The sequence below is a fragment of the Pseudophryne corroboree genome, chromosome 3, assembly GCF_028390025.1.
Source record: "Pseudophryne corroboree isolate aPseCor3 chromosome 3, aPseCor3.hap2, whole genome shotgun sequence".
NCBI lineage: Eukaryota > Metazoa > Chordata > Amphibia > Anura > Myobatrachidae > Pseudophryne > Pseudophryne corroboree.
Genome location: NC_086446.1, coordinates 310,500,380 through 310,514,214, shown reverse-complemented (window position 1 = coordinate 310,514,214; position 13,835 = coordinate 310,500,380). Strand labels below are relative to the sequence as shown.

General features: G+C 48.4%; 1 long non-coding RNA gene across 1 annotated transcript in view; it reads right to left on the bottom strand.

Annotated features, from left to right (window-relative positions):
• Window positions 1-13,835, bottom strand: part of LOC135057733 (uncharacterized) — an 83,531-nt gene that overhangs the window by 5,315 nt on the left and 64,381 nt on the right. The gene's annotated exons all lie outside the window — the stretch shown is intronic.

Below are 13,835 nucleotides of genomic sequence, written 5' to 3'. Positions count from 1 at the left end.
TCTTGTATGTGTGGCCTGGGCTGTCTCACCTGTCAGTTAATTAGGCCATTACCTCGTGCCTGGCTTCCAGCCATCCTGATTGGGGTGTGTTTCCTTTATTAGCCAGCCTGCCCTTCATCTGTGGCCGGTGATAGAAGGTTTTTGCTCCTGTATGTGCTCATGCCTGGTACTTGTGTGAAGCACATTTCCCTTATGACCCGAGTTTCTGTTTGTTCATGTGAGACCGTGCCTGGAAGAAGTATTAGACAGATTTGGTTGTTCCTGCCTTGTATTGCTCTGTCTAGCCTAGTCTGGAATCCAGGAGTCTCTTGCAGCTAAGTGTTCTTGTTTATGCTTCGCTTAGCTCTGTTTAGATTAGGAACTCATTGCTTTATTTATTATTACATCCTGTGCATTGTTGTACGTAAATATACTGTTCGGTTGCTTAAAACATCTCAGGGCATTGTTGCCCCACAGTTTGTATTCTTTCCCGTAGGTAGTCTTGCAGGATTTAGTTAGATTTCCCCTTACTCACTTGCAGTCTCGGTGGGTGCCTTGTTACCAAATAAGACCTGGGGGCATCGGAGTCTGGGCGGACCTAAGTTGCCCATTGAAACGCGGCTGCTAAAGGCAGAAGTCTAGCTCTGCAAGCACCATCCGACCACTGGGAGGAGTAACGGAGTCAGGGGCAGAATAGGCGTTGCTGCGGTCATTCATAACTGGCCTAGCACAGGGCTTGCCCGCCCCGCATGTCAGTCCCCCCCCCCCCCCCGCACAAGTATAAAAAGCATCGCACAGCGCCGATGCTTTTGTACTAGCGCAGCTCCTGCGGCTGATCGGGAGTTGCTCGTCGCTACCCCTGGTTGCAGCGGCTGCATGTGACATCATGCAGCCGCTGCGGCCCGGTCCCCGCATGGTCCGGCCATGCCTGTGTTGGCTGGACCGCGCCCACAAAACGGTGGCTAAACGGCGCTGTGCCGCCCCCTCCCGCCCAGCGACCGCCTCTGCCTGTCAATCAGGCAGAGGCGATCGCTAGGGTACGATGGCTTTCGGCCGTCCGGCATGCGCCGGCGCATGCGCAGTTCCGACCCGATCGCTGCGAACAAGTGCAGCGAGTGATCGGGTCGGAATGACCCCCTTAGACCCCAAAAAGTAGGTAAGTATGATTACTACATTACTACACATACATTATTAACGTGTGTAAACTCCTTTTAATGTTCCTATTGCTTTCATGCATCAGAGAAAATAATGTAATCCTGTGTGTTGTTTGTAAAGATACAGTAGATGAAGAGAGCAACAGTACAATACCATATATGTCCTATATACTATACCAAGGTTTCACAATCTTAGTCCTGAAGGCACCCTAAAACTTCAGATTTTAAGTAGATCCATGCTTGAGCCCAGATGATAAAATCAAACTGACTTTTGTAGGCTGAAGCCCGGTGAAGTGTGCGCATGCGCAGCAGCTGTACTGCGTGTGTGCACACAGTGAGATGATTGACCAGTAGATGCGTTCACGGGGCGGGAGGGGGCATCGCAGTGGCATTAAAGGGGCGTCGACTCGACATTGGGGGGCGTGGTCTGGACCATTTGTGCAGACGGGCCGTGGCGGCTGCAACCCGAAACATGGCGGCAGGGGTGTATTTAGGGGTCTGAGCACCCCTGGCAAAGTAAAGGACTGGTGCCCCCCCACCCATATTTGAAATGGGGAAGGCACGTGTGCCCAAAAAAGGGGCGTGACCACTCAGTAGTACCCCAATTAAAATTACACCACAGTGCATTACTCACATTACACAGCACAGTAATGTACATTATTCACTTTATGCTACACAGTAGTACCCCTTATACACATTATGCCATACAGTAGTGCCAATATATATATATATATATATTGGGAAGGCGTGCATGCTCCTGAGAAAGTGGGCATGGCCTCACAATTTTATATTATGATATCAAACTATAAATATATAACCACACTCCCTACACATGCGCACACACAATTAGCAGCCTTACACACAAGACCCACAGTAGTTCCCCTTACACATAATGTCCCCAGTATAGTGTCAGATGCACATAATGTCCCCCAGTATAGTGCCAGTTACACATAATGTCCCCAGTAGTGCAGTGCCATATCCACATAATGCCTGAGTATAGTGCCAGATACACATATGCCCCCACAGTGCCGGATACACATATGCCCCCACAGTGCCGGACACTCATATGCCCCTTTAGTGCCGGACACTCAAATGCCCCCACAATGCCAGACACACATATGCCCCATGTTGATTTTACTATTAAAGGCAGCACTTTTAGGTATATTCACTTTTAGAGGCGGAAGCTATTACCCCACCCCGTGTAGTTCCTCAACAGCAGGGATGCCCTTTAATGATCAAAGAATGCAGCAGCAGCAGCAGCCAGTGTAATTGGTGCTGGGGTCCAGCACTGCACCACAATACAGACATGAAACTCTACATAAACAACACCTGCCAGCAGCCGCTGCTGCATGCCGTGATCATTACTGGGCATCCCTGCTGGTGAGGAACTACACGGGGGTGGGGGGATAGCTGCTGCCTCTAAAAGTGAATCTAACTACTGCCCGCGGGTGGCACCTCTGGACTGCGCCCCTCCTTGGCTGGCGCCCCTGGTGAGTGCCATCCTGGCCAATAGGAAGATACACCCCAGCATGGCGGGTAGCCACCTGCCTTCACAGCTAGGCTGCGTAGGCAGAGGGCTACTTGAAACATACGAAAGCATAGCCGCCATGTGATGCTTTCGCATGTCTGCGGGTGGGGGGGCCACATCTGGCATGCGGGGTGGACTCTCCGTGTGCTTGGGTGTACCACCCGCATGTCTAAGAATTTGATCGTAGATGTGCTTTTTTTCCGCACATCTACGATCCGTTCTGAATTATCCCTTAAGGTAGTAATTAAGTCACCTGTGCTTAAGCATGGATGTTCTTAAAACTTGGACTGTTAGAACCCTAAGGACTGAGTGTGAGAAACACAGTACAGGTTGAGTATCCCATATCCAAATGTTCCGAAATACAGAATATTCAGAAATACTGAATTTTTGGAGTGAGATAGTGAAACCTTTGTTTTGTGATGGCTCAATGTACACAAACTTTGTTTAATACACAAAGTTATTAAACATATTGTATTAAATGACCTTCAGGCTGTGCGTATAAGGTGTATATGAAACTAATGAATTGTGTGAATGTACACACACTTTGTTTAATGCACAAAGTTATTAAAAATATTGGCTAAAATTATCTTCAGGCTGTGTGTATAAGGTGTATATGAAACATAAATGCATTCTGTGATTAGACTTAGGTCCCATCACCATGATATCTCATTATGGTATGCAATTATTCCAAAATACGGAAAAATCCGATGTCCAAAATACTTCTGGTCCCAAACATTTTGGATAAGGGATACTCAACCTGTATTATACTCATATATAGGCTTACCATACTATCCCTTTAAACTGTGACACTTATGAATTACACAGGTTCTGTGGCTGGCTGACTTCAAGCCTGCAGTTCAACACAGAGCCATAACTAGACATTTGATGCCCTGAAAGCGCACTGGTGCCCATCACATGACTAGGGACAGTGCACGTCTAAGGCACGCACCCAAAAAAGGGGCATATAATAGTACCCCAATTCAAATTACACAACACAGTAGTGCAAACTTATTCACATCCCACCGCATAGTAGTACCCTTGTGCAAACTTATTTACATTATACCATACAGTAGTACCCTTTATACACATTATGCCACACAGTACTACCCTTTATACATAGGCTTACCATACTATCCTTTAAATCAGAACACTCATGAATTACACAGGTTATATATCTGATTAGAACCACTGAACCAGGTGAAGTGCTGGCTCAAATTAAGCCAGCCACAGAACCTGTGTAATTCAGTTTAAAGGGATAGTGGGCGAGATGCAGTAAGCGGAAATCCTTGGCCAAACCTCCGAAAATGCTGTTTCCGGAGGTTTGGCCGTGTACCGCACATGCACCAAGCCCTGGAATGCAATGGATTCTGGGGCTTGGATGTGGTCGGCAATGCACCCAATAGAGGCTTATCGTCTTCTATCCCATTGCCCCTTCTGTGGGGTATCCAGCCAGATCCCTCTCAGCACCCCCCATGGTGCATGTGCAGATTGGACTCCTAAACCCGTAAGTCCTCTAATTGCAAAGGACAGCTCTTACATCTGTCCTTTGTGATTTTCTTCATGCATATGGTGTTCGTAAACTGCTGTGAGTGTAGCTGGTGTCTGTCTTGATTAGAGTACCTGCTGTTCGCTCCTTACTTCATGGGTCCCAATGGGCATCAGGAGTGCTGTGCAGCTCTCCACTTGCTAGTTGCTGGCCCGGAAAAATAGACATTGTGGCGGCAGCCGGTTCTGCCCCCAGGCAAACTGCGCTGTTAACGCCACCCTAATTACAGCCCTGCTGCAGTTCACCTGGTTTTCACCAGCTGGAGAACCTGTGTAATTCACAAGTGTCCCAGTTTTAAGGGATAATATATTAAGGCTACTCATATATTTACTTATTTTTTCATTCTTCCCTCTAGGAGATTGCAGAAGGGGGTTCATGATGATGTGAAACGAACCATCACCACCCCAGTCACTTAACTGAAGAAAGTCAGGAATCTCTCAGACCTTCTGCAAGAGAAGGCATTTAGGGGGACTTGTACTAAGCAGTGGAGAAGTTGCCCATGGCAACCAATCAGCATTGACATAACATTTATAATTTGCATACTATAAAAGTATACAGAGCAGCTGATTGGTTGCCATGGGCAGCTTCTCCACTGGCTCCCTTCTCCACTTTTATCACTGCTTAGTACATGTCCGCCTTACTAGACTAAACATGAGTGGCATATTATACCATAGACTAGTTAGCAGTCCTCCTTACAGTAAGTGGAAGCATCTGTATGTGTGACAGGATCAAGGAGCAGCAATTATTTAGAGGATCCTGTATAAAGATCATATACGGTGTATGTCTAATTATGACATTCATTATAGATACGTCGACAACTAAGCTAATTTCTCGCTCTTTCTCCTGTGATTTTTTTTCATAGAAACCCTTTAGCGAGGAGGCGGATTTATTTCTCAGTGATATTTGTAAGTGAAACATTAATGGGGGTGGTGATCTTCCCCCTCTATAATTTGTACCTCACGAAGTTGTGACAGATTTAGAAGAACCACAGAGATAGAAGAAAGATGTGTCACTCATTAGTGTTCTTAAAGCCTATGTTTAACTGCAGTGACTAATCTATAACCAGCTAGCACAGGCTGACTATAGCTCTGATTAGGGAGCAGGAGAGCAGTGTTAACCTTTCATTGAGTTACCCAAGCTTTAATCCAATCACTACATACATAGAGGAAAAAGTGCAATAGAACACATTAGATCCTCACTCAGCTGTTTCCTGCATCAATAGGCTGACAGGGATGGCCATCGACCATCAATGATTCCTAATCATTGATAGTTTATGGCCAATGTCGAATGCTTTTGCCATCGATGAAAGAGAACCATATGGTTTCCCTCCATCGATGGCACAGCATAAACAAATATTTTTTTATTTTTTTTTGCAAGGTGCGGGGAGACAGAGTATAGCTCTGCCCCAACCCCATTTTTTATTGGCCTGCGGCCCAACCAGCGCCTTTCAGCGGAAGGCCATCGAGCGGTGCAAACAATCGATAGTTCGCCATCGATGGCTTATGTGCCATTGATGGTTATCACCGATGGCCATCCCTAGGCTGACTAGGCTGTGTCAGTATAATGCAAGTGCTAACCAAGACTGGAAACTCTGCTTGTGAATGCCAGGCAGGCAGTACAGGTATCTGACATGGAGGGGAGCTCTCTGAAGAAAATAAAATAGTAGAAGAGAACCTGGGAGCCTCTGTAATCTGTAACAATACAGGTGAATATCTCTGAGAATTGGGCCAAAACTAAGAAATATTTTCCCATTGTCTTGAGTGTCTTATCTCATAGTCTGAGTGACTGTATAAGAAATATAGTAGGTTTACTGGGAGGTCAAGTCTAAAATTCTAAACGTGTCTCAGCATTGAAACATTGTCATAAAGAACTGCCTACTGAACTGTTGGTAACAAGCATTGAGGAGTGCAGCCCTATTGCATCAATATATACAGTATCTATCTATATCTAGGAAGCAATTAAAATACCGCTAGTCACAATGCTGACGACTGAATCCTGAATATCGGTGAAATGCCGCCGCTGGAATACCATCACCACAGTCTATGCTCCCTCTGTGGTTGAGAATACGACACTCAGAGAGGGGGAAAAGAACCTGTGGCAAGCGCAGCGCTCGCCCCGCTGCCGGCATTACAGCCAGTGCCGTAACTAGGCATTTTAGTGCTGTGTGCAAGAAACGACATTGGGCCCCCCCCCCCCCCCATGTAAGATAGGGGCAGTGCGCGCCGTAGGTGCGCGAAAAATATATAGGGGTGTGGCTTCATGGGGAAGGGGCGTGGCCACAAAATAATAGCAATTCATACTACGGTGCACAGTAGTCTCCATTATTCAAATTACGCTGCACAGTAGCGCCACTACACCAGGTAGAGCCCCTTTTACACATTACGGCAGACAGCATCCCCCTTTTTACACATTACAGCAGACAGTCCCCCTTTTTACACATTGCGGCAGCCAGTCCCCCTTTTTACACATTGCGGCAGACAGCGTCCCCTTTTTTACACATTACAGCAGACAGCGTCCCCTTTTTTAACATTACGGCAGACAGCGTCCCCTTTTTACACGTTACAGCAGACAGCGTCCCCGTTTTTACACATTACGGCAGATGGTGTCCCCCTTTATACACATTGCGGCAGCCAGTCCCCCTTTTTACACATTGCGGCAGCCAGTCCCCCTTTTTACACATTGCGGCAGCCAGTCCCCCTTTTTACACATTGCGGCAGCCAGTCCCCCTTTTTACACATTACGGCAGCCAGTCCCCCTTTTTACACATTGCGGCAGCCAGTCCCCCTTTTTACACATTATGGCAGCCAGTCCCCATTTTTACACATTGCGACAGGCAGATTCCCCCTTTTTACACATTGCGGCAGCCAGGCCCCCTTTTTACACATTACGGCAGCCAGTCCACATTTTTACACATTATGGCAGACGGTGTCCCCCTGAGAGAGAGAGAGATACATACATACTTACCATCTCCCCGCTGGCAGTCAGGCTCCTCGTGCAGCTCCCTCGGTGCAGGCAGGTGAGAAGGAGGAGGAGGGAGGGGGACTGGAGCCGCAGCAGCGCTATTTCATTGGTAGTAAGCGCCGCTGCAGCAGCCCCCTCTCCTTCCGTATTGGCTGCTGTGGATGCTGGGATGGAGGAATCGCATCCCAGCATCCACAGCAGCGCCAGGCAGCCAATACGGAAGGAGAGGGGGCTGCTGCAGCGGCGCTTACTATCAATGAAATAGCGCTGCTGCGGCTCCAGTCCCCCTCCCTCCTCCTCCTTCTCCGCTGCCCGGCGCTGTAGCTCTCCTCCACAGCGTGGCGGCGGCGCACACAGCAGACTTCAGAGGCATGTTATGAGTCAATTTGACTCATTACATGCCGCTGGCCGTACGCCCTCAGGGCAACTGCGCTGTGTGCCAAGCCCACTTGGCACACACGTAGTTACGGCCCTGATTACAGCGGACTGGATACTGCTGTCGGTATTATGACAGCCGGGATCCCATCTGCCAGCATTTCATACTGATCCCATATATATATGTATGCATAGATAGCTATAGAGATAGATAGATAGATAGATATAGATATATACATATACATATACACACACGCTCACACACACAGTGCATTCGGGATGTATTCACAGCGCTTCACTTTTTCCACATTTTTTTTTTTTAACAGCCTTATTCCATAATGGAATAAATTCATTTTTTCCCTCAAAATTCTACACACGATACCCCATAATGATGACGTGAAAAAAGTTTTGAGATTTTTGCAACTTTATTAAAAATACAAAAACTAAAATCGCATGTACATAAGTATTCACAGCCTTTGCCATGAAGCTCAAAATTGAGCTCAGGTGCATCCTTCAGATGTTCCTACAGCTTAATTGGAGTCCACCTGTGGTAAATTTAGTTGATCGGGCATGATTTGGAAAGGCACACACCTGTCTATATATGGTCCCACACTTGACAGTGCATGTCTGAGCACAAACTAAGCATGAAGTCAAAGGAATTGTCTGTAGACCTCCGAGACAGGATTGTCTCGAGGCACAAATCTGGGGAAGGATACAGAAAAATATCTGCTGCTTTTGAAGGTCCCAATGAGCACAGTGGCCTTCATCATCCGTAAATGGAAGAAGTTCAGAACCACCAGGACTCTTCCTAGAGAAGGCCGGCCATCTAATCTGTACCTATACTGATTTCTCTTATGTCTTAGAGGATACTGGGGTCCACATTAGTACCATTGGGTATAGACGGGTCCACTAGGAGCCTTGGGCACTTTAAAAAATCAATAGTGTGCACCAGTGGCGGAACTAGCGAGCGATGGGCCCAGGTGCGACAAAATGCTTCCCCCCCCCCCCCCATCCCATCCAAGTCCACCCCCTCACCCCTGGGGAGGATCTGGTGAGGGAGACCTTCTCAAGGCCAGAGAAATGGATACCTAGCAACAGTGCCGTAACTAGACATTTTAGCACTGTGCAAGAAACGGCATCAGAGCCCCACCCCTGCATGCAAAACAGGGGCAGTGCGTGCCGTAGGCGCACGCAAAAATACATAGGGGGCGTGGCTTCATGGGGAAGGGGTGTGGCCACAAAATAATACCAATTCATAAAATGGTGCACAGTAGTCTCCATTATTCAAATTACGCCACACAGTAGCACCACTACACCAGGTAGAGACCCTTTTACACCTTACGGCAAACAGATTCCCCTTTTTACACATTACGGCAGACAGCGTCCTTTTTTTTACACATTACGGCAGACAGCGTCCCCCTTTTTACACATAGCGGCAGACAGCGTGCCCTTTTTACACATAGCGGCAGACAGCGTCCCCCTTTTTACACATAACGGCAGACAGCGTCCCCTTTTTCCACATAACGGCAGACAGCGTCCCCTTTTTCCACATAACGGCAGACAGTGTGCCCTTGTTACACATAGCGGCAGACAGCGTACACTTTTTACACATAACGGCAGACAACGTGCCATTTTTACACATTACAGCAGACAGCGTGCCTTTTTACACATTACAGCAGACAGCGTGCCCTTGTTACACATTACAGCAGACAGCGTGCCCTTGTTACACATTACGGCAGACAGCGTCCCCCTTTTTACACATTACGGCAGACAGCGTCCCCTTTTTACACATTACGGCAGACAGCGCCCCTTTTTACACATTACGGCAGACAGCGTCCCCTTTTTACACATTACGGCAGACAGCGTGCCCTTTTTACACATAGCGGCAGACAGCGTGCCCTTTTTACACAGCGACAGACAGCGTGCCCTTTTTCCACATTGCGGCAGACAGCATCCACCTTTTTCCACATAGCGGCAGACAGCGTCCCCTTTTTCCACATAACGGCAGACAGCGTCCCCTTTTTCCACATAACGGCAGACAGCGTCCCCTTTTTCCACATAACGGCAGACAGCGTCCCCTTTTTCCACATAACGGCAGACAGCGTCCCCTTTTTCCACATAACGGCAGACAGCGTCCCCTTTTTCCACATAACGGCAGACAGCGTGCCCTTGTTACACATAGCGGCAGACAGCGTACACTTTTTACACATAACGGCAGACAGCGTGCCATTTTTACACCTTACGGCAGACAGCGTCCCCTTTTTACACGTTACGGCAGACAGCGTGCCCTTGTTACACATTACGGCAGACAGCGTGCCCTTGTTACACATTACGGCAGACAGCGTGCCCTTGTTACACATTACGGCAGACAGCGTGCCCTTGTTACACATTACGGCAGACAGCGTGCCCTTGTTACACATTACGGCAGACAGCGTGCCCTTGTTACACATTACGGCAGACAGCGTGCCCTTGTTACACATTACGGCAGACAGCGTGCCCTTGTTACACATTACGGCAGACAGCGTGCCCTTGTTACACATTACGGCAGACAGCGTGCCCTTGTTACACATTACGGCAGACAGCGTGCCCTTGTTACACATTACGGCAGACAGCGTGCCCTCGTTACACATTGCGGCAGACAGCGTCCCCCTTTTTACACATTACGGCAGCCAGCGTCCCCCTTTTTACACATTACGGCAGGCAGATTCCCCCATTTTGCACATTGCGGCAGACAGCGTCCCCTTTTTACACATAACGGCAGGCAGATTCCCCCTTTTTACACATTACGTCAGGCAGATTCCCCCTTTTTACACATTGCGGCAGACAGCGTCTCCTTTTTACACATCACGGCAGGCAGATTCCCCCTTTTTACACATTACGTTAGGCAGATTCCCCCTTTTTACACATTGCGGCAGGCAGTCCCCCTTTTGGAAAGAGAGAAAGAAAGAAAGAAAGTAACTTACCCTCTCCGCTGGCTCAGGCTCCTCGGTGCAGCTTCTGGCAGAGATCCTGGGCAGGAGAGGAGGAGGAGGAGGGAGCCGCAGCAGCGCTGTGTTATTGGTGGAGGCGCTGCTGCTGTCCCTCTGCTTCACTATAGGCTGTTTTCCGCCGCTGTGAATGCTGGGATGTGCTTCACAGCGACGGAAGACAGCCTCTAGTGAAGCAGAGGGACAGCAGCAGCAGCGCCTCAACCAGTAACAAAGCGCTGCTGCGGCTCCCTCCTCCACCTCCCTCCTCCTCCTTTCCCTGTACCGCTGCGCTCCTCTCCTCTCTCTCATTACATGCTTTGGGCCCCTGGACAGTGGCGGGCCCCAGTGCAATGCACTGGCGGTAGTTCCACCTCTGGTGTGCACTGGCTCCTCCCTCTATGCCCCTCCTACCAGATTCAGTTTAGAAAATGTGCCCAGAGGAGCCGGTCACACTTAGGGAAGCTCCTGAAGAGTTTTCTGCATTTATTTACTGATTGTTATTTTCAAGCAGATCTGGTTGGCACCAGACTGCCTGCTTCATGGGACTTATGGGGAGAATGGCCCAACTTCCTAAAGTGTTAATGGTCGCGTTTCTCCGCTGACAGGACACTGAGCTCCTGAGGGAATCATTCGCAAGCCCCACCACGGCGAGCGTACCCTCCCACAGCACGCCGCCACCCCTAACAGAGCCAGAAGATAGAAGAGTGGTGAGTACAGTGCCGGCGTCCTGGTTAGTGGGTCGCCAGCGGGAATGGCGGCACAAGGGTAGGAGTGCAGCTCTGAGTGCAGGCTGCGCTCCAGGGGGCTCAGGAGGACATACATGGCAGTGTCAGCACACAGAGGCCTGTGGCTACGCCAGTGGACTGCGGATGCGGATTCCAGGGAAACCTACCATTCACAGATGAGGCCCTTTTTGGAGATGAACTGGATAAGTGGATATCCAAGGCTACAGCGGGTAAGTCTACGTACCTTCCTTCCGCAGCACCCCCAGCTAGGAAAACCTACTCTGCTCCAACTCTGCAGTCCTTTTGGACAGCGAAATTCAAAGGCAAATCCAAAGGTTCTTTTATAGCCTTCAAAGGTAATAGAGGTAACCCCAGAAAAACAAGCAGCTGCAGGTTCTCGGGAACAGACCTCCGGGTCTGCTTCCTCAAAGCCTTCAGCATGATGGTGGTCTGCACTGCCTGGAGGACAGGTAGGTGGGAGCTTGGTTACGTTATTTCAGTCACGTTTGGGCAACATCTTGCCAGGATCCCTGGGTCAAAGACTTTATCACCCTACAGACTGCAGTTTCAGGAACTCCCACCTCGCAGATTACTCAAATCAGGCTTACCAGCTTCTCCGGAAGCAAGTATGACTTTACAGGCAGCAATTCAAAAACTGGTACAGACTCAGGTCATTTACCCAGTTCCACTTCAACTACACAACAAGGGTTATTACTCCAACCTGTTTGTGGTACCGAAACCGGACGGTTCGGTAAGGCCCATTTTAAACCTCAAGTTACTGAACCCGTATTTAAGGGTGTTCAAGATGGAGTCTCTGAGAGCGGTGATCTCAGGTCTGGAGGAGGGGGAATTCCTGGTGTCTCATATTCCGATTTGGCCACCTCATCAGGCTTATCTACGGTTTGCACTACAGGACTGTCACTACCAGTTTCAGGCCTGCCATTTGGCCTCTCCACGGCACCGAGGGTATTCACCAAGGTAATGGCAGAGATGATGTTTCTCCTCCGCAAGCAGGGAGTGAACACAATACTGTACCTGGATGACCTGCTGATAAAAGCGCCTTCCCGGTATAGGTTGTTGGACAGCATTGCCCTCTCAACCCGACTACTTCAGGATCACGGATGGATTCTGAACCTACTAAAATCCCACCTGGAACCAACACGGAGGCTTCCGTTCCTGGGGATGATACTGGATACAGAGGAATAGAAGGTATTCCTTCCATTGGAAAAGGCATTGGTAATCCAGTCGATGGTGCGGGATGTTCTAAAACCAGCCCAGATATCTGTGCATTTATGCATTTGCCTTCTGGGGAAGATGGTCTCATCTTACGAGGCTCCGCAGTATGGAAGGTTTCATGCGAGGCCCTTCCAGCTGGATCTGCTGGACAAATGTCTGGATCGCATCTTCACATGCACCAGAGAATACGTCTGTCACCAAAAGCCAGGATTTCTCTTCTGTGGTGGCTTCAGACTTCTCACTTGACTGAGGGTCAAAGGTTCGGGATTTAAAACTGGATTCTGCTAACCACAGACACAAGCCTTAGAGGTTGGGGAGCGGTCACCCATGGGGAACAGTTCCAAGGAAAATGGTCAAGTCAGGAAGCCATTCTTCCGATCAACATTCTGGAACTAAGGACCATATACAACGCCCTTCTACAAGCATCACATCTTCTTTTTTTTTTTTTTTTTTTTTTTTTTTTTCTTGAGAAAAAGTTTTATTGAGTTTTGTACTTTTAACAAGATATTCGTAAGAAATACATTACAGGTATCACACATCGGTACATATCGTAATTAACTGTTAAATAACAGTGACAGCATATCTATCTATGTACAACATTGAAAGAGTGAGGATTCAAACCGGCATGCATGCCAATGTATAAAGAGTTGCCGATAGATAGTGTAATACATGTGGTGTGTACTGTAACTAAGGGCGAAGGAATAACTCTTAATGAAGCATTATAGCTTATAAAAGAGTAGCAAAGAGTAAGCGTAAGATTAGAAGTAGAAGAGAAAAGAGGAAAGGGGGATTGGAAAGGGAGGTAAGGGAGGAATGGTCGGGCGGTCCCAGTCGCCTGGGCAGTACATCAGATTATCCTCAGTTGGATAGGCTATTGTAATGGTTCCCTTTATCTTATATGGTAGTTAGTGGAGGTTCATCACCGAAGTGTGACGTCCAGGGTGACCACGTATTGGTAAAATTATCTGGGGTGTCCCGGAGAACCGCTGTAATACGTTCCAGTCTATAGGTTTGCCATATAGTGTTAATGGTAGCAGGGATCGTGGGGGGTGACAGAGATTTCCAGTTGGCCGCGATTTGGCATTTGGCCGTATTTAAAATATGCTTAATTAGCTTTCGTTGGTGGCGGGGGGTGTGAGGTATCGGGCGAGAGAGCAGGGAATAGAGAGGAGACCTCGGGATCATCAATCCGAGGACCTTAAAAATAAGTCTATGGACCCTAGTCCAATATCCCTTAATTTGCGGGCAGTTCCACCAAATGTGCAGCAGGGTTCCACGCCGGCCACATTGACGCCAACAGTTATCTGAGCAGGAGGGGTAGATTGAATGGAGACGCGATGGTACCAGGTACCATCGGTAATA